The following is a 19,349-nucleotide window of genomic DNA, read 5'->3' as shown; positions in this document are numbered from 1 at the left end:
AGTGCTCCATTCTGACCGCTCTGGACAGCGCTCTCAACTCAGATGCACTGGCCAGGTAGACAGGAAAAGAACCGCGAACTTTTGAATCTCATTTCCTGTTTGGCCAGCGTGGCAAGCTGCAGGTGACCATGCAGAGCTCATCAGCAGAGGTGACCATGATGGAGTCCCAGAATCGCAAAAGAGCTCCAGCATGGACTGAACGGGAGGTACGGGATCTGATCGCTGTTTGGGGAGAGGAATCCGTGCTATCAGAACTCCGTTCCAGTTTTCGAAATGCCAAAACCTTTCTGAAAATCTCCCAGGGCATGAAGGACAGAGGCCATAACAGGGACCCGAAGCAGTGCCGCGTGAAACTGAAGGAGCTGAGGCAAGCCTACCAGAAAACCAGAGAGGCGAACGGCCGCTCTGGGTCAGAGCCCCAAACATGCCGCTTCTATGATGAGCTGCATGCCATTTTAGGGGGTTCAGCCACCACTACCCCAGCCGTGTTGTTTGACTCCTTCAATGGAGATGGAGGCAATACAGAAGTAGGTTTTGGGGACGAAGAAGATGATGATGAGGAGGTTGTAGATAGCTCACAGCAAGCAAGCGGAGAAACCGGTTTTCCCGACAGCCAGGAACTGTTTCTCACCCTAGACCTGGAGCCAGTACCCCCCGAACCCACCCAAGGCTGCCTCCTGGACTCAGCAGGCGGAGAAGGGACCTCTGGTGAGTGTACCTTTTAAAATGCTATACATGGTTTAAAAGCAAGCATGTGAAAGGATTACTTTGCCCTGGCATTTGCGGTTCTGCCTTTGCAAAAGGTTTCTGGGGAGGGCAGCCTTATTTCGTCCTTCATGGTAGGACACTTTACCACTCCAGGCCAGCAACACGTACTGGGGAATCACTGTAGAACAAAGCATTGCAGTGTATGTTTGCTGGCATTCAACCAAAATCCGTTCACGCGGTGGGAGGAGGCAAAATGCGACCTTGTAACGAAAGCACATGTGCTATGTATGTAATGTTAACTTTCAAGGTTTACCCTGAAAGAGTGTAGCCACTGTTTTATAAAATGTGTCTTTTTAAATACCGCTGTCCCTTTTTTTTTCTCCACCAGCTGCATGTGTTTCAATGATCACAGGATCTTCTCCTTCCCAGAGGCTAGTGAAGCTTAGAAAGAAAAAAAAACGCACTCGCGATGAAATGTTCTCCGAGCTCATGCTGTCCTCCCACACTGACAGAGCACAGACGAATGCGTGGAGGCAAATAATGTCAGAGTGCAGGAAAGCACAAAATGACCGGGAGGAGAGGTGGAGGGCTGAAGAGAGTAAGTGGCGGGCTGAAGAGAGTAAGTGGCGGGCTGAAGACAGGGCTGAAGCTCAAATGTGGCGGCAGCGTGATGAGAGGAGGCAGGATTCAATGCTGAGGCTGCTGCAGGACCAAACCAGTATGCTCCAGTGTATGGTTGAGCTGCAGCAAAGGCAGCTGGAGCACAGACTGCCACTGCAGCCCCTCTGTAACCAACCGCCCTCCTCCCCAAGTTCCATAGCCTCCACACCCAGACGCCCAAGAACACGGTGGGGAGGCCTCCGGCCAACCAGCCATTCCCCCACAGAGGATTGCCCAAAAAAAAGAAGGCTGTCATTCAATAAATTTTAAAGTTGTAAACTTTTAAAGTGCTGTGCTTAAAGTGCTGTGTGGCATTTTCCTTCCCTCCTCCACCACCCCTCCTGGGATACCTTGGTAGTCATCCCCCTATTTGTGTGATGAATGAATAACGAATGCATGACTGTGAAGCAGCAATGACTTTATTGGCTCTGCAAGCAATGATTAAAGGGAGGAGGGGAGGGTGGTTAGCTTACAGGGAAGTAGAGTGAACCAAGGGGCGGGGGGGTTCATCAAGGAGAAACAAACAGAACTTTCACACTGTAGCCTGGCCAGTCATGAAACTGTTTTTCAAAGCTTCTCTGATGCGTACCGCGCCCTCCTGTGCTCTTCTAACCGCCCTGGTGTCTGGCTGCGCGTAACCAGCAGCCAGGCGATTTGCCTCAACCTCCCACCCCGCCATAAACGTCTCCCCCTTACTCTCACAGATATTGTGGAGCACACAGCAAGCAGTAATAACAGTGGGAATATTGGTTTCGCTGAGGTCTAAGCGAGTCAATAAACTGCGCCAGCGCGCCTTTAAACGTCCAAATGCACATTCTACCACCATTCTGCACTTGCTCAGCCTGTAGTTGAACAGCTCCTGACCACTGTCCAGGCTGCCTGTGTACGGCTTCATGAGCCATGGCATTAAGGGGTAGGCTGGGTCCCCAAGGATACATATAGGCATTTCAACATCCCCAACAGTTATTTTCTGGTCTGGGAATAAAGTCCCTTCCTGCAGCTTTTGAAACAGACCAGAGTTCCTGAAGATGCGAGCATCATGCACCTTTCCCGGCCATCCCACGTTGATGTTGGTGAAACGTCCCTTGTGATCCACCAGAGCTTGCAGCACTATCGAAAAGTACCCCTTGCGGTTTATGTACTCGGCGGCTTGGTGCTCCGGTGCCAAGATAGGGATATGGGTTCCATCTATAGCCCCACCACAGTTAGGGAATCCCATTGCAGCAAAGCCATCCACTATGACCTGCACATTTCCCAGGGTCACTACCCTTGATATCAGCAGATCTTTGATTGCGTGGGCTACTTGCATCACAGCAGCCCCCACAGTAGATTTGCCCACTCCAAATTGATTCCCAACTGACCGGTAGCTGTCTGGCGTTGCAAGCTTCCACAGGGCTATCGCCACTCGCTTCTCAACTGTGAGGGCTGCTCTCATCTTGGTATTCATGCGCTTCAGGACAGGGGAAAGCAAGTCACAAAGTTCCATGAAAGTGCCCTTACGCATGCGAAAGTTTCGTAGCCACTGGGAATCGTCCCAGACCTGCAACACTATGCGGTCCCACCAGTCTGTGCTTGTTTCCCGAGCCCAGAATCGGCGTTCCACAGCATGAACCTGCCCCATTAGCACCATGATGCATGCATTGTCAGGGCCCATGCTTTCAGAGAAATCTGTGTCCATGTCCTGATCACTCACGGGACCGCGCTGACGTCGCCTCCTCGCCCGGTATCGCGTTGCCATGTTCTGGTGCTGCATATACTGCTGAATAATGCGTGTGGTGGTTAATGTGCTCCTAATTGCCAAAGTGAGCTGAGCGGGCTCCATGCTTGCCGTGGTATGGCGTCCGCACAGAAAAAAGGCGCGGAACGATTGTCTGCCGTTGCTCTGACGGAGGGAGGGGCGACTGACGACACGGCTTACAGGGTTGGCTTCAGGGAGCTAAAATCAACAAAGGGGGTGCCTGTACATCAAGGAGTATTTCAGGCAGGACTGCACGGAGGGTTCCAATAAGAAATGGTGCACCTAAGTTATCGTTGTTATTGGAACAAGGAGGTTAGCCTGGCCTCTGATTGATACATGGCTAGATTTACCTCGCTGCACCTTCTCTGTGAGTGACTGCAGTGTGACCTAGAGGAATGAGTCCCCTAGACAGGGGAGGAGGCAAATGAGTACAAAACAAATCTGGTCTATTTCTTGTTTTGACCCACTCCATCTATCTTTTACATCTTTGGCTGGCAGCAGACGGTGCAGAAGGACTGCATGCCATCCACATCTCATGGCTGCTCGGCAGAAGATGGTACAGTACGCCTGCTAGCCATCCCCATCTCTTGCCTGCCTGGCAGAAGATGGTGCAATACGACTGCTAGCAATCCTCATCTCTTGCCTGCCTGGCAGAAGATGGTACAGTACGACTGCTAGCAGTCCGTATCGCCTGCCTGCTCACCATAAGACGGTTCAATAGGACTGACTGCAGGACTAAAGAGAATGACCTGGTCAAGTCACTCCAAATGTAGTCCCTGCGCCCATGTCTGCCCAGGCGCTCCCAGCCGACGCGGCCAGGAGCACCTCGGACACGATGAGGACGACTACCAGTCGTATTGCACCGTCTGCTGCCAGAAGGCAAGGGGTTACTGCTACTGTGCAGCAAAGCCGTACCGCGTCTGCCAGCACCCAGGAGACATAGGGTGACGGTTACCTGAGCGGGCTCCATGCTTGCTGTGGTATGGCGTCTGCACAGGTAACTCAGGAAAAAAGGCGCGAAATGATTGTCTGCCCTTGCTTTCACGGGGGGAGGGAGGGAACGGGAGGCTGACGATATGTACCCAGAACCACCCGCGACAATGTTTTAGCCCCATCAGGCATTGGGATCTCAACCCAGAATTCCAATGGGCAGCGGAGACTGCGGGAACTGTGGGATAGCTACCCACAGTGCAACGCTCCGGAAGTCGACGCTTGCCTCGGTACTGTGGAAGCGCTCCGCCGAGTTAATGCACTTAATGCACTTAGAGCATTTTCTGTGGGGACACACACACTCGAATTTATAAAACCGATTTCTAAAAAACCGACTTCTATAAATTCGACCTTATTCCGTAGTGTAGACATACCCTTTGGAAACGTCCTAGAGGGACAGATTTGTTTGTGGTATTATGAACGAGAGAATTCAAAGGCGATTGCTGGCTGGGATGAAGTGGGGGGGGTTTCCCTTATGTTGTATGTGCGTCTTACTGTGGAGCCTATGAGTTTTACTGTTTTGCATGAATACTGTGTGTGCCTCAGTTGCCCTGTGTGCTGCACCAATACCTCGGTGGTGGGAATAGGGGTGTGAGACTTTGGTTGAGACCTCTGGGGCAGGTGAGGCTGCTCTAGCTGCCTGCACATATCTGATGAAGTGAGCTGTAGCTCACGAAAGCTCATGCTCAAATAAATTGGTTAGTCTCTAAGGTGCCACAAGTACTCCTTTTCTTTTTGCACATATACTATGACCGGTGCCCTTCGTAACCTGAGATCCAGGAGGGGGATGCAACCAGGTGATGACCAGGTGACTCTTTGCCTGGGAAGCAAGACAAAGAGAAGGAAAAGGAGCAACGGGGGATCGGCGGTCGTGTCGCTGGAAGCTGGCAGTCTGCTTGGGGGAAATGGAATAGGGGGAGTCCAGAGCTTCTGGCCCAGGACTCCCCAAGATGGACTTGGCTGAAAGTCACTGATTTCTGTGCTAACAAGTTCTGTCCTACTCTGTGTTCCTGTCGACTAATAAACCTTCAGTTTTACTGGCTGGCTGAGAGTCACATCTGCCTGCGGAGTTGGGGTGCAGGGCCCTCTGGCTTCCCCAGGAGCCCCGCCCAGACAGACTTGCTGCGGGAAGCGCACAGTGTAGAAGGGGATGCTGAATGCTCCAAGGTCAGACCCAAGAAGGTCAAAGCTGTGTAAGCTTCCTTCCCTGGCGACAGTATGCTCAGAGAGAGGAGGCATGTTCCCCCAGAGTCCTGATGGCTTCATATGGAGTAGTTCCAGAGCATCGCCCAGTGACTCTGTGACACTGGCCACAAGGGAACTTAACCTGGCCCAAAGCAGTAGACTTAGCAATTGCAATGGAAGCAGCAGTGAAAAACTTACAAAATTTGCACTTAGAATCCAACTGACTCAATAAACAAAATACAAATCCAGTTGCAAGGAATTCAGACTCCTGGGGTGTATTTCCATTCTGGAGAAGCTCATTTTGCCACCCTTTGTAAACTTAAAATAGCCTGGTGTCATATATGTCTCAAGACTGGACACTTGGCCAGAAAATGCAAAGGTGACTCTCAAACAGCTGTCATGTCCAGGAGGGTAGAGTCCAAAAGGCCAGCCAAAAAGAAGAAAGCAGAGGGCTTTTTACCTTGGGGAGATAGGAGACACAGAGACGGAAGTACACAATATGTACCATCTAAAAAGCAAGAAAGTGGGTCTGTACGAAGTAATGGTAGAGTTTAAATAATCAATCTGTACAAATTGAAGTAGGTAAAGGGGCTTCAGATCCTGTGATCAATGAACATGTATATTAGTGCAAAGCAGGACTGAGCACACTAGTGAATGCAGCAGCCCACGTACCTATACCAGGGAACCTCTACAGGAGGTAGATTTTGTGTTTTTTCCTGTAAAATATAAAAACCAGAAGAAAAAGTTACCGATCCTAGTGATCCAGAGACAAAGGCAAAATCTCTTAGGCAGTGATTGGTTGCAACCATGAAAACTGAATTGGGAGGAAATTTTCAAATTAGAACTTAGCAAAATAGCAGCATTCCAGAAGACTTGGACGCTCAACCAGCCATGTTTAAAGACGGGCTGGTGACCCTGGAGGATGTAACAGGGGTATCTAGGATTGGCTCAAGCCAAAATACCTTAAAGCAAGACCCGTTCCGTATGCCTGCAGAGAAAAAGATTGAGACCGAGTTATCCAGGCTGGAAAAGGAGGGTATCATTTCACCAGTGCTGTTTTCTGAATAGGCCCTGTCAATAGCACCAATGGTGAAACCAGACAAGATCATCCACATCTGCAAGGATTATAAAATCACGGTGAATCAAGTCTCAAAGTTAGACAATTACCCCATTCCACGAAGGGAGGACTTGTTGGCTGTGTCAGGCAGGCATCAAAAATTCAGTAAGCTGGTCCTGTTGCATGCATACCAGCAGGTGAGGCTGGAGGAGGACTGTAAGAAATGTATGCCTCTAAATATCCACAAGGGTTTATGCCAGTACAGTAGATTGCCATGTGGAATATTGTCAGAGGGCCAAGGAAAATTTAATTGAAGGTGTTGCGTGTTGTAGTGAGGTCTGACAACACCCTTGTAACAGGAAGAAATGACACCAAACATCTGTCAGGCTTGGAGAAAGTCCTTCAAAGGTTGGAGGCAGCAGAACTTTGCTTAAAACAAAGTAAATGCTTTTTTATGAGTCCAGCAGTGGCGAATATGGGCTGCCAGCTAGACAAGGAAGGGATTCACTCTGTGGCGGACAGGTCATGGCAATTGAACAGGCTCCTGACCTTTGGAACACAACTGAGCTGTAAGCATACTTAGGTATGCTAAGTTATCACGAGTTTCTCCCAAATGTTTCAGCCCTTTAAGAGCCCTTGCATCAACTCCTAGGAAAGGAGACGTGCTGGTATTGGGGAAAGTGGCAAGAGAGACCTTTACAGGAGTCTAAAAATCCTCTGAGCTCCTTGTTCATTTTGGCAAAGAATCCTGTCATGTGATACTTCATCATGAGAGATAGGGCCAGTTTTGTCACATAACATGAGGGATGTCGGAGAACAGTCAAGTGAATATGTCTCCGCGTCACTGACTGAAACCAAGCCGGGTCATTCTCAGCTAGAGAAAAAAGTCAAGCTATTATTTTTGGAATAAAAACATTTCTTTGATACCCATACAGAAAACCTTTCACCATTTGGACAAATCACCAATTACTTGTGAGACTTTTCAGTGAAAACAAGAGCATGCTGGCCATGGCAGCCGCCCAACTAGACTGCCATGCTTTGACTTTAGTCACTGATAGGATTGTCTATATGCCCACACAGATGCCCTCAGTCTATTGCTGATACCAAAACAATCTGGCTCTATGGAGCTTCCAAGAGAGATTGTGTAACCCAGGGATCAGCAACCTATGCGTGTGGCTACCTAACCCCTAACCGACCGAGACTGGCCAGGCTTCTGCACCAGTCCCAGGCAGCTCAGCTCCGGGGAGACAGGCAGGGCCCCACAGGTGGTGGGAAGCAGAGACTGCCCAGAGCCAGAGGTGCACTGGGGTCCAGCCAGGGGGCGGAGAGGAGTCCTCGGCTGGCTGGCAGGCCAAGAGGAGCAAGTGGTGGGCACGGGGGGAGGGGAGCTGGTGGGGTCTCAGGGCACAGTGCAAGTGGAGTAGGACAGGGCCCCTTCTGAGCATGGGCCTGGCTCCATGGAACCACTGGCGCCATTGTAAACCCAGGACTGCTTCCTTCCCCCCCCCCCCCCCCCGCTCCACATTTTTTAATCCTACCAACAAAACCCATTCATTCTGACCTTGGGCAGGAGGAAGAATCTTTTGATCCTTGAGCACGGCTTGGCTCGCTTACAGAAGCAAACAAGGTAACCCAAGGGTGTGACTTTCTGGGTAGCGTTAGCCGGTAGAGTGCAGTGCTTCTGTCAGGAACACAGCAAAGAGAACAACCAGCCTTTTTATAGCAGTCAATAAATTTAAGTTGATGTTTTCCTTACCCTTTTCTGTGTACTTTGCACTTTTATAGGTTTATTTCCAGTGAATCACAATTCCGGGGAGAAACAATCTGTTTATTTCTTTCACACACTGATTGCAAAAGTTTTTTCCATATGCAGATAGCAGGAGAGTTACTAATTCAGTATCGTAAATCTGAATTCTTTCCTCTAATGCATCTCCCAGTGCTGTACCCAATCTACTTTAAAATGATTCATGTTAAAGGGCTTTAATAGCATGGTTACAAAATTAACCTGTTAGTTATCCTAAGCTCTCATGTCCTTAGTTTTATCCCATTATTCCTAGCGATATGCCCCTAAGACTGCCCTAAAATATCCAGGCACATTAGGAAGGAGAGGAATTGGTTAATCATTTGACATGTCAATATTAAATATAATTTACAGAAATCACCGGAACGCCCCTCAAAGACACAGAGACTTCTGAACATGCGCACCCTCCCAACCAAGAGAGGAAAAGCACTGCGGTAGTAAAGAGGAACTGGGATCTTATGGTTAAAGTACAGAACTAGTAATCAGGTTCTGTTCTGCCTCTGCTACTGACTGTCTGTGAACTTGAGTGAGTCAACTTAGCTGTGCCTTGGTGTTCCAGTCTGTAAATTGGGGCTAATACTTACCTGCCTTACAGGGCTTTTGTAAGGATTTATGAATTAATGCTTGTAAAATGCTTTGAGGTCCTCTAATGCAAGATGCTATAAAATGTAACATGGTGGTGTGATTCTACTTGAAAATCTCGTTCATCCCCATAAATGGGACTCTCAGCCTGCTTCTGACACTATAGAGTATGTGATGTTTAGTGGGAAAACTTGTGGATGGATGCAGGTACCATGTAATACAAAAAGCAACTATCTCTATTACAGCTGAGAAACCAAAAATAGGAGTTCAGGTTTGGATAAGAAAATTAAGTCTTTAGTTCTGAAATAAACAAGATGGAAATCTTGTGCAAATAGATTTTCTTGTCATATGACTAGCACTTCTGCTTTCTTCATGGCCAGAAATAGAAGTGGGGGGAAAAGTCAGTAACTTAACTGACCTCTACCCCAAAGCTTTTTTTTAGAGTGAGCAAAATTCAGGAAGCTAAATTCTACATTATTTTGCTGAATGTGAGTGCACTAATAAAGCCACACGTCAGGGATGACCAAACCAGGTTGGAAAAATAATGTTCAGCACAATAGGATCGAAGCTCTTTGGAGCCTCTGGCCTCTATTGTAATACAAATCATACTCAGCTGTTTCCTGTTCTGAGTGTAAGGTGGAAACTCTATCACCTCTGATATCATTGTATGGCAGCTCTCAACACCATTACAGTGAGCAGTAACACCACTGTCCTTCAGGCTGTATCACAAATTCTGTTTAAAAATCAATCTTTCTAAGTCATCTAAAATTGTCATGCTTCCTTTGAAATTTGGTACACCTCAGGTGAGTGAAGGATAGAGTTAATTAATTAAATTTCAGATCATCTGAGTCAGGGGTTCCAGAAATATAAGCCCTGGAAAAAATAGCCATTTTTCAGAAAGTTTCTAGGTGGGTTCGGGGGCGGTGGGGATTGTTTTTTTGCAGAGTTAGAGATCAAGCTATTTATGTGATGTGGGTCAAAATGAAGCATAGACTCATAGAAGATAAGGGTTGGAAGAGACCTCAGGAGGTCATCTAGTCCAACCCCCTGCTCAAAGCAGGACCAGGACCAACACCAACTAAATCATCCCAGCCAGGGTTTTGTCAAGCTGGGCCTTAAAAACCTCTAAGGAAGGAGATTCCACCACCTCCCTAGGTAACCCATTCCAGTGCTTCACCACCCTCCTCGTGAAATAGTTTTTCCTAATAGCCAACCTAGACCTCCCCCACTGCAACTTGAGACCATTGCTCCTTGTTCTGTCATCTGCCACCACTGAGAACAGCCGAGCTCCATCCTCTTTGGAGCCCTCTTCAGGCAGTTGGTCTCACTCTGTCACGTTTTACTCAAGGTCGTGCATGGCACCCACTAAATCTTTGAAGAACCCAAACTGGGAATGGTGTTTAAGAAAATGTACATTTTTTACAGTGTACATGCATCAATAAAGAAAAACAGTCAGAAGGTTTCCATTCCCACTATTTGCTATGCTATAAAACTTGACTCTTGTAAATGCTCTAAAATCTATACAGTTTCGCAGATTACTTGGGAATTTGGTGTGCCTCATTTTTGGGGGAGCATGGAGCAGCATTAGTGATCCAAATTTGGGATCATTTGACCAAAGGGTTCCCAAGTTACAGGTGCCCCCCAAAAAACAGCTTCCTTCTGCTGCCTTGTTCTACTAAACTGAGAGCTACTAAATAATGACTAACTGAATAACAGACCTCTGTGAGTTCACAGGCTCTGAATTCACCCTTCAATTAGCATAACGAAGGACAAATTAATCACAAGCCCCTACTTAAAATAAAAGGAATTTGGGAGTGAGTGTCTGGAGGTTGCTACAATTTGTGAGTCATGGGTGGTAATTTTGTTTTGGGGGAATGTAATCAAAGTCTTTGGGAAAAACCAATCAGACATCTGACCGCTTCCAGGGAGAGGAGGGATCTTAGGCAGCGGAGAAATGGGTCGGGGGCTGCAGCAAGGAGAGGGGAGTTATGGGGAGGGGGATAAATGAGGATGAGTGGGAGGGGCGGGCAGTACGAGCAGGGAATGTGCTGATGCTATTGCCATTGATGTCTCTAGTCGGAACCTTTGTACACTTCTGCAATAAAGATTTGCTAGCTCATTCTGCTTGCTACACGTGGCCTCTGTCATAATATAACATGTTTTTATTTTAGGGGGAGGCTTACTGTGAACACAGCAGAATAGTCAGCAGCCAGTCTAACCAAAATTGTTGTCCTATTGAGAGAGGAGGAGCTGGAGACAGGATTGCGTGTGTGGAGAGTTGGGGATGGAGGATAAAGACAGGGACAGGGGTTGCAACCATAGAGGGGTTTGGGAAATGAGAATGGGTGGTAAAGAAGCCTTTGACTGGTTGTCTGAGATAAATCTGTATTTTACTAGCCTCTGAGGGGATGGGGAGGAAGGGACAAGTGGCTTCTTCCTGATAGGGCAGATAAATGTGATGTTTCCAAAGACACATAATGCAGGGGGTTGGAACTGACAGTGCAGGTACCTTGACCATTCAGGAAAATGAAATGTGTGCGCTGCCAGTGTGTCGGTTCTGGGCGATTTCTGGATCACAAAGTTGCAGAAGTTTGCGGGAGAGCAAGGAGTACACCATGATATGGGGATTGCTGACAACAGGCTGATTTGGGTGGAGAGAGGCGGCCTGTGTTGGGATCATGTTTTGCCCATGCTACAGTGTCTAGCTGGTGACTTAAGAGGTTGTGATCTACCGGACATTGTGGTGATTCACTCGGGCAGAAGTGATCTGGGCCTTTTTCCCACTGTGCACCTCATGCACCTCAGTGTATGAGAGCAGATTTAGATGGCATCAGAGATTTGTGTCCGGGAGCTGCAATAGATTTCTCTGATTTGGCTGAACAGCTGACTAATTGCTACAGTGACAGTATGAAATCTATTAATAAGTGTTGGAAAAACAGTAATCTAGAAATTGGAGGGTTCATGGCTGACTGGAAAATGTGTACCGTATGGCATAGAAACATTATAAGCTCTGACATCCCCTGTTTCTTGTAGATGGGGTACATTGGACAGGGGTCAGATGAGCTTTCTCTCAAACATAAAACTGTCAGTCATTTGGAACAGAAATGCTATCTGTGATTTCTCTCACTGGCCCTACCACAAACTCCATTCTGAAACACCATTCTACTGCATTGTCCTTCGCTTGAGGCACTGCATGTGAGTTGGGTTACAGGAGGGAGAAAGAAGTGGCAATAGATGCATTTATATACCAATGAATGGGAATGCAGTGAATGGGTCAGGGGTATGGCAAGGGAGGTGTGCTATAATAGGGATGGTGGAGCCAGCTCATCAGAGGAAAGGCTGACTGGCTTGGTATGCAAATAGTAAGAAGTATGTACAACTGCCTGAATGATTACTAAATCCTACCAACAATATCTGTTTTTCTTTTAAAAGCGGGAAATTCAATGACAAAAAAACTAGGTTAATGCAGAGTTAAGCTTACTTGGTGGGATGTCGTCCCCGTGCAGAATTCTGAGTTGAGCAAGACTCAAGCTTCTGAAAACCAGGAAATGCACAGTTAAGGTTGCCCATGCAACCTTAACTCTGCCCGCTTTCAGCAATGCTCAGTATGCCCCATCAACAGACATCCCTTTAGCCTGGTTCCCCAGAGATGCGGAAATGTATGAGTGCTTTACCTCTTTTTACAATCCATTCACTGTCACCCAACTCAACATCCTGCAAAAGGATGACAGACAACCGAGCAACCTTAACTCTACATTAAAGTAGATTTTTGCCATTGAGTTGATTTTTTAACTGGTACCAATTGTACTCTAGATGAAATAGCTGTGTATAATTTCTACATTATTTTAAAAATTCTCTGGCATAAAGCAGGGAGCTGAAAGGGTGTAATGGGCCATTTTAGGTGTGAAAGGATGAGAAAAAGAAAATCTATGAGTTAATTGTGGCCTGGGTATGGTGGAGTATTTTCCAGCTGAACATAACCTAGCTCAGTGGTTTGGGTTTCAGGTTAATCATGGCCCAATGGACGTGAGGGATACCATAACAGAACTTGTTCCAGCTAACTTGAGCCGTAACTCAGCTTGGATAGTGAAACTAGAATGCTCAGTTTCACTTTGATTTCAATCAGTTTCTCCTTCTGGTTCTCATTCCCTGGAATAAAGCTGTTGTGTTTGGATTCACAATACCACAAGTTAATGTTTACAGTTTTGAATGTTTCCACTGACTTTTGTTTTAACTGAATCGAAACCATTTCCAGTGATATGAGTCTTTGTAAAATCCTTTCTTTAAAGAATGAAAATGTTGAGACTAAAACAACTTGTCAGTGTCCCTTCAAAGGAGTCTTAAAATTAATAGCTTCAAAGGGCTCACCGTATCTAATTTATTATATTTTGCAAAGTTCTTGATTTCTCCAACACCATCACCTGCCTGTATTTCCTTTCATTCCTCCCTTCTCCACCCCCATCATTATAATTCTCATATTACAGCTCCAATAGCCACAGAGAAGCAGGTTGGGACAGCTGTCACCCTTCTTTTAACCATCTCATTAATCAGAGAATCAGACATAAATCCCACATCAAGAAGAATCCAAATCTCTTAAAGAACTCGTTAAGAGTCTCGTTTAGCTGATGAATGAACAGCATCGGCCAAATGTCAAGGACTACTGAGATAAAGATGACGGCTAAACATGTCTATGCAATCTTTCTGGGCTGCTTTCATCAACAGATTGCTTTCAAGAGCTAACCCCAAAGCCACTTTAATATTTCTATTAAAGATCCCAACATCTGGAAATTAATCAGTGGAGTCCACATCTTTTGCGCTTATTTTTCTGCAAATGCAAACCATTGTGCTGAGTGGTCATGTAAATTCTTACAGGATTAGTAAAGGCTTTAGGCCACGATCATCTAAATATCTTTGATGCCTAACTCCTATTGATTTCAGTAGGAGTTAGCTGCCTAAATATCTTTGAGGATCTGGCCCTCAGCTCCCCCCACTGGTTTATATTGCTCAGAGAGAAAGGCATTATAATCCTTAGTGCTCAAAAATTTTACTATGAAAACTATTAATCAGTTTAGAAATTGTAGACCTTCCCTTGATAATACACAGTATATTTACGATAAACCAGAAAGATAGATCGGCATTGCTCTCCTTTTTCTCTAGCTTCAAATGGGAGATGAATTGGTTAGTCTCTAAGGTGCCACAAGTACTCCTTTTCTTTTTGCGAATACAGACTAACATGGCTGTTACTCTGAAATGGGAGATGTTAACCCCACCCTGTGAAACTTAATATCGGTGATTGTAAGGATTAAAGGCAACCTCCAGTTTGCTTAAAGCAACCACAGTGACTAGGTGCCACAGACAATAAATGAATGATGCTGACGTTGCATCTGGCACTTGGTAAATCCTGGACACTGAGCAGAAGGAATGGAGAGAGGTACCGTGGTATGGAATGAAATGACTGTATTTAAGGACATCAAGTGAAAGAACCTCACACAGAAATAGTTCGCTTGTTATGCCTCCGGGCCAGAATACCATAACACTCTGCTGCCCTCGCTATGATGAAGGTAGGCTGGCCACAAGATAACTCCTGGGTTCCCTTGCTATTGAAAGTAGATTCTGAAGAAGGTGTTGTAGAAAGTCTGTCCCCAAGTTGTTGATACTGCCTGAGAAATATTCTGATAGTGAACAGTTGCCTTGCATCCCGAGTGCCCAGACACTATGATGATGGATGGTGTAGACATATATAGAATAATTAGCCTTGTGCTTCTAAATGTGAGGTGTTATGGGATTGCATGCAATCTTATGTTGCTCCAAAGCAGTTTCAAAGGATTTCATTCGAGCTTGCACTAGAAAATGTTACCCCTAAGTCGTTGCTTGGTGATTTCTAAGAGACTTAAGAGGTGAGGGGCTTGTCTGCACTGCTGCAGCGCTGTAAATGTAGGCAAGCCCCTTGACTTCTAAAGCATTCTATGTTTTTGAAGAATTTAGGCTCGGGCCGTTGGGGGCAAGGGTTACACTCCGATGTTAGGCTTCTGAATGTCAGCGCACACCGAAAATAGCTGCTGCAATAAACTGACTATTGAGCCCATCTCTCACTCTGCAGAGAAATAATATGGTTCAGAATGTACTGTAGACACAGACCAACTGGTTTTACCTGTCTTTGCGCACTGTACTTAATCTTCCCACGCCCATAGTTAATCTATTTACAAAAGCTCTGTTGTCAAAATCTATAATTGACTTGATGCCTTCCAAGTCCAGCACAGTCTCATAAACCAATTTTCACTGGCATCAGATAGTACAGTGTTGGGTCCGTTATCCCAAATGAGGGGGTCTTCAATTCGTGAGATAGATGTCATTGGGACAGAGAACTACGTGTTGTTAGTCTTATTTAATTGTACTACTGTAGTGCTGAGGAGCCCCAGTCCTGGATCAGGGCCCCGTTGTGCTAGGCACTGTACAAACACAGACCAAAAAGATGGTCCTTGCCCCAGTGGGCTTACAATCTTAATATAAAACAAGAGACAGCAGTGGATACAGCCAGAGGAGGAATATAAGGAAACAGTGAGACAGTACTGATCTGCAGGGTAGGCAGCAGTCTCTGCACACTAGCATCCACCTTAAACTCATAAATAAACTGTGACAGGGTGTATCAAACCTGCACTGGCAGCGCAGGGGTTAACAAACTGCTTTGGGCTCAAGAGGCCATGCTTCCAGTGGAGGGAACATATAAAAGGAAGCAGATCAGCTCAGTCCAGGCAGGCTGAGGAGGAGCATGGACATGTGCTGCAGATTCCTGCTGAGAGACCACTGAGGTCAGGTATCCAAGCTGCACCAAGTGCAGCGAGCCAATCGCAAGGACCGAAGGAGATGATGAGTCGCAACCAGCAGAGGAGATACCAGAGGTGGAGCAAAGGGCAGGAAGCGACCCAGGAAATGCTCTTGGGAATATGGAGACCAGAGCCCCATAACAAGGTAACTGGTTTTGAAGGGCCATGGGTCGAAACCCAGTGGAGTAGGGTGGGCCTGGTTTCCCTCCCCCCCCCCAACCCCCACACTCATATCTGTTCATATCCCTCCCCCCCCAACCCCCACACTCACCACTTGGTGACCTTGCCACTAAGGAAAGTGGCCTACTGGGACTCTAGCCATTAGGCAATATTGCCATTAGCTACAGCGGTATTGGGACTTCCGCCATTGTGTGGGACTCCCACCGGAAAGAGGGCGGAGCCTTGGGCTAGTGCCCCGAGGCACCCCCACCATCAGAGAGAGAGGGCAGCTCCTTGGGCCTACTCATTCGCAGCAGTATGTTACTAGTCAAAATCCTCCACTCCAAGAAATAGTCACATGTCACTATTGAGGTAGAACCTGGCGGTAACAATAGCATGCATTTTTTAAAGCACACTTTTGTCTGACTATATCCCAAGTCTACAAAATGTTATTACAAAAGTGTCCTTTTTAAAAATGTTAAAATTATGGGTTTCATTAGCTGAATGTGGCAGTCCAGCAACAGACGATGAAGAACAGTGTTTGAATAGGGATAAGGTACAGGTGATTACACCAGGCATCCACTTTTCACTGCTGCTGAATGCGTAAAGGAAACAAGACTGAGAAAAAGGGGGAAAAAGCAGGAACATGATGGAGCTGCTCTGCAATAATTTATGAATAGTGAATGTTGACCTGATCACTGGAATGTTCACTGTATGAAGATATTGGCTTAACACAACTGTCTCAAAAAATAGTTGAAAGGACAAGAACAGCGCAAGATAGCCACTCTCAGCAAACACTTGAGAGCAGTTACGTGACAATGACAGGACTATTAGCTTTAAAGATTTTGCCTCCTTCTCCAGCCAATGTACAAAATTGGTTTCGACCAGGACAGGGAAAGACCCCTGGACACAGGAGATCGAAAGATTTATGACAAGATTTAAAAGGAACTCTTTTTCAAAAGAGGCAGCAGTAGTTTGGGGAAAACCAGATTGCAACACACTACACTGCACTCCAAGATTTACCTTGCAAATAGTACAGCATGATTTTTTTTTTTTTTTTTTTGTGAGAGCCAGTGGGTCAGGACCACAATACAGTTCGTCAGCTCATATTCTGGAGAATCTGATCATGTGAAGTATTTTGACAGGTGCTAAACACATCCCTCCATGTAAAACGTTTCCTGACATATTAAATTTTCAGAACTATTAAAATAAACCCATATCCAAAAAAAACAACAGAAGACCAGATGGCATTATTGCAGAATTTGAGCATTCTGTCTGCCTGTAAATATAGCTGGCATTTTCTTTTGGAAAATACTCCACCCTCAAGGTCAAATAACTACCTGCTGTGTTTTACATTCAGATTTATCCCTTCTGACAGACAATTCCATATGAAATATATTTAGGCAATCCCACACATTTGACTGTAAGATTCTTCATTCATCGTGCTAGCCCAGGGGCACAAGCCCAAGCCCAAGGGAGTTCCCACAATCCCAAGGCAGTTATTAGAGAGGGTTAGAATTAAAATAGATAGAGACCTCAGCTCTCACCTGCTCCCTCATTCTTTACATACAAAATAAAACCCTAACAGACTGTTATTTAGGTTGCAAACTCAAGCATTCAAAAGTTAGAAAATGCTAGTGTGACGGTCCCGACCCCCGAAATACTGGGATTTCACTGAGCCTCTCCTGCTCAGCCAGCCTGGGTTCCCTCTCCCTGCTTTGCTGAATTAGGCTCTCTGGCCTCTTGCAGCACACACACAGAGATAGGGCCACACTCTGCTGCAGATACAGACTGAAGTCAGCTCTGTGTGAGAGGGTTTACCCAGCACTCACATGCACACCCCTTTTGGGAGATAAACTGAAAATTATACTGTCTTGCACTGTATAGAAAAATCTGCACAGTGCAAGTTTATAAAAATCCACCCTCTTCCTCAATGTGAAGAGAAATGTGCATGACTTCTTGATCCCCCCAGTTAGAAATTACATAAACTGGGTTTAATAATAAACAAAATAAGTTTATTAACTACAAAAGGTAGATTTTAAGTGGTTAAAGAGATAGCAAACAGAACACAGCAGATTACCTTAGTAAATAAACAAAAGTCGCAAACTGAGTTTAACACACTAAATAGGTAGGATGCAAATTAGCAAATTCTCACCCTGAGTGATAAACTGGCTGGCAGATTCCTAAGGCAAGTTGCCTTGGCTCTTCCAGGTTTTCTTACACAGGCTAAAAATCCTTCCATCCTGGGACCATCACTTCCCACAGTTCAGTCTTTGTTCCTCAGATGTTTTCAGGTGTGTTGTTGTAGGGAGCAAGAGCTCCCCTCATGTTGTCATTGTCCCTCTTTTATATCTTCCCCCCTCCCTCCCCCCACTTGCTGGAAACCTTTTTTGCTGTGACCTGGGTCAAACAGTTCCCATTGTGTAGAGCTATCTCTGAGAGGTTTCTATTGTGCACAGTTCCTGGGGTAATCCTTGTGCTTGTGTGCATTTCTTCAACAAGCCACTAACATTGTTTGGCCTCATCCAATGTAGCACATTTGAAATACAGAGACATGGTCTATATTCCCAGCTTCAGATACAAAAATGATACATGCATACAAATTGGATAAACACATTCAGTAAATTATAACCTTTCCAATGATATCTTACATGACCCATCTTGAATAAAGTATATCTTAGTGATACTGTATTCATATCATAAGCATATTTCCATAAAGAATAGGGGGTGTAACGTCACAGCTAGATTTACGGCTGACCATGTAACCTTAATTCTGCCCTCTTGTGCATCCATCCTATGCACTGAATGAAGCAGGGGTCCCCTGGGAAATATAGCATGAGATGATGCAATTAAAGAGTGTATCATAATGTGGGTGCACAAGGGGACCATGAGCACCTTAGAAGTAAATTCTGAATGTGGTGGTAATAATTATTGAATCTTCCCCTTTCCCCAGTACTCCGTGGATACTTCATGCCACCTAAATGCTGATATAACAATTTGCTGCTACTATAATAGTGCGTTTCAGCAAATTCACGCAGTCTTAGTACGCCTTTAGCAACCCTTTTTCTCAGGGTTACTAAAACTGCAAAAAGCAATTAGCGCTGGGTGAACAGCTAGGGCAGAAATTTGAGCCTGCCTGAACCATCCACATTTACATCTAACCCATGAATCCCAAATTTGGCTTGGCAGAAAGCTATTAGATGTCTGCATTTTCAGTGTTTTGATGAGTCAGGACTCAAACATCTTATGCTCTCTGGGCCCATCCCATGGCAATAGCATGTATAGGAAAATGACTAAGCAAACTCTACTCTGGTAGAGCATCCCCAGAGCACAGGAGGGAGGATTTCAAGTTTGCCAAACTTCAAATATGTTTTTAGGGATAAGCACTTGATATAGTTAGAATTTTGCTGTCAAACACAAACATATCATGCCAATATTAATAGTACATCCGATTTTCTTAGAGTGAGGTTCTATACTGAAAAGCAGCTCTGGGGAAATGGCAGCATGGGGATCCATGTATATTCACTCAGTCTCTTTCAGATTCCAGTTTGCTCGGATTACAAGGAAAAAGATGGCTTTTCTGTCTGCCAGCTCTGCAAATTCACTCCTGGATCTCTGAAAAATCAAGCTTTTTTCCTTCTCCCT

Source organism: Caretta caretta, chromosome 1 (assembly GCF_965140235.1).
Source record: "Caretta caretta isolate rCarCar2 chromosome 1, rCarCar1.hap1, whole genome shotgun sequence".
Lineage (NCBI taxonomy): Eukaryota > Metazoa > Chordata > Testudines > Cheloniidae > Caretta > Caretta caretta.
The sequence above is the reverse complement of the archived record's forward strand: the minus strand, read 5'-3'. Positions refer to the sequence as shown.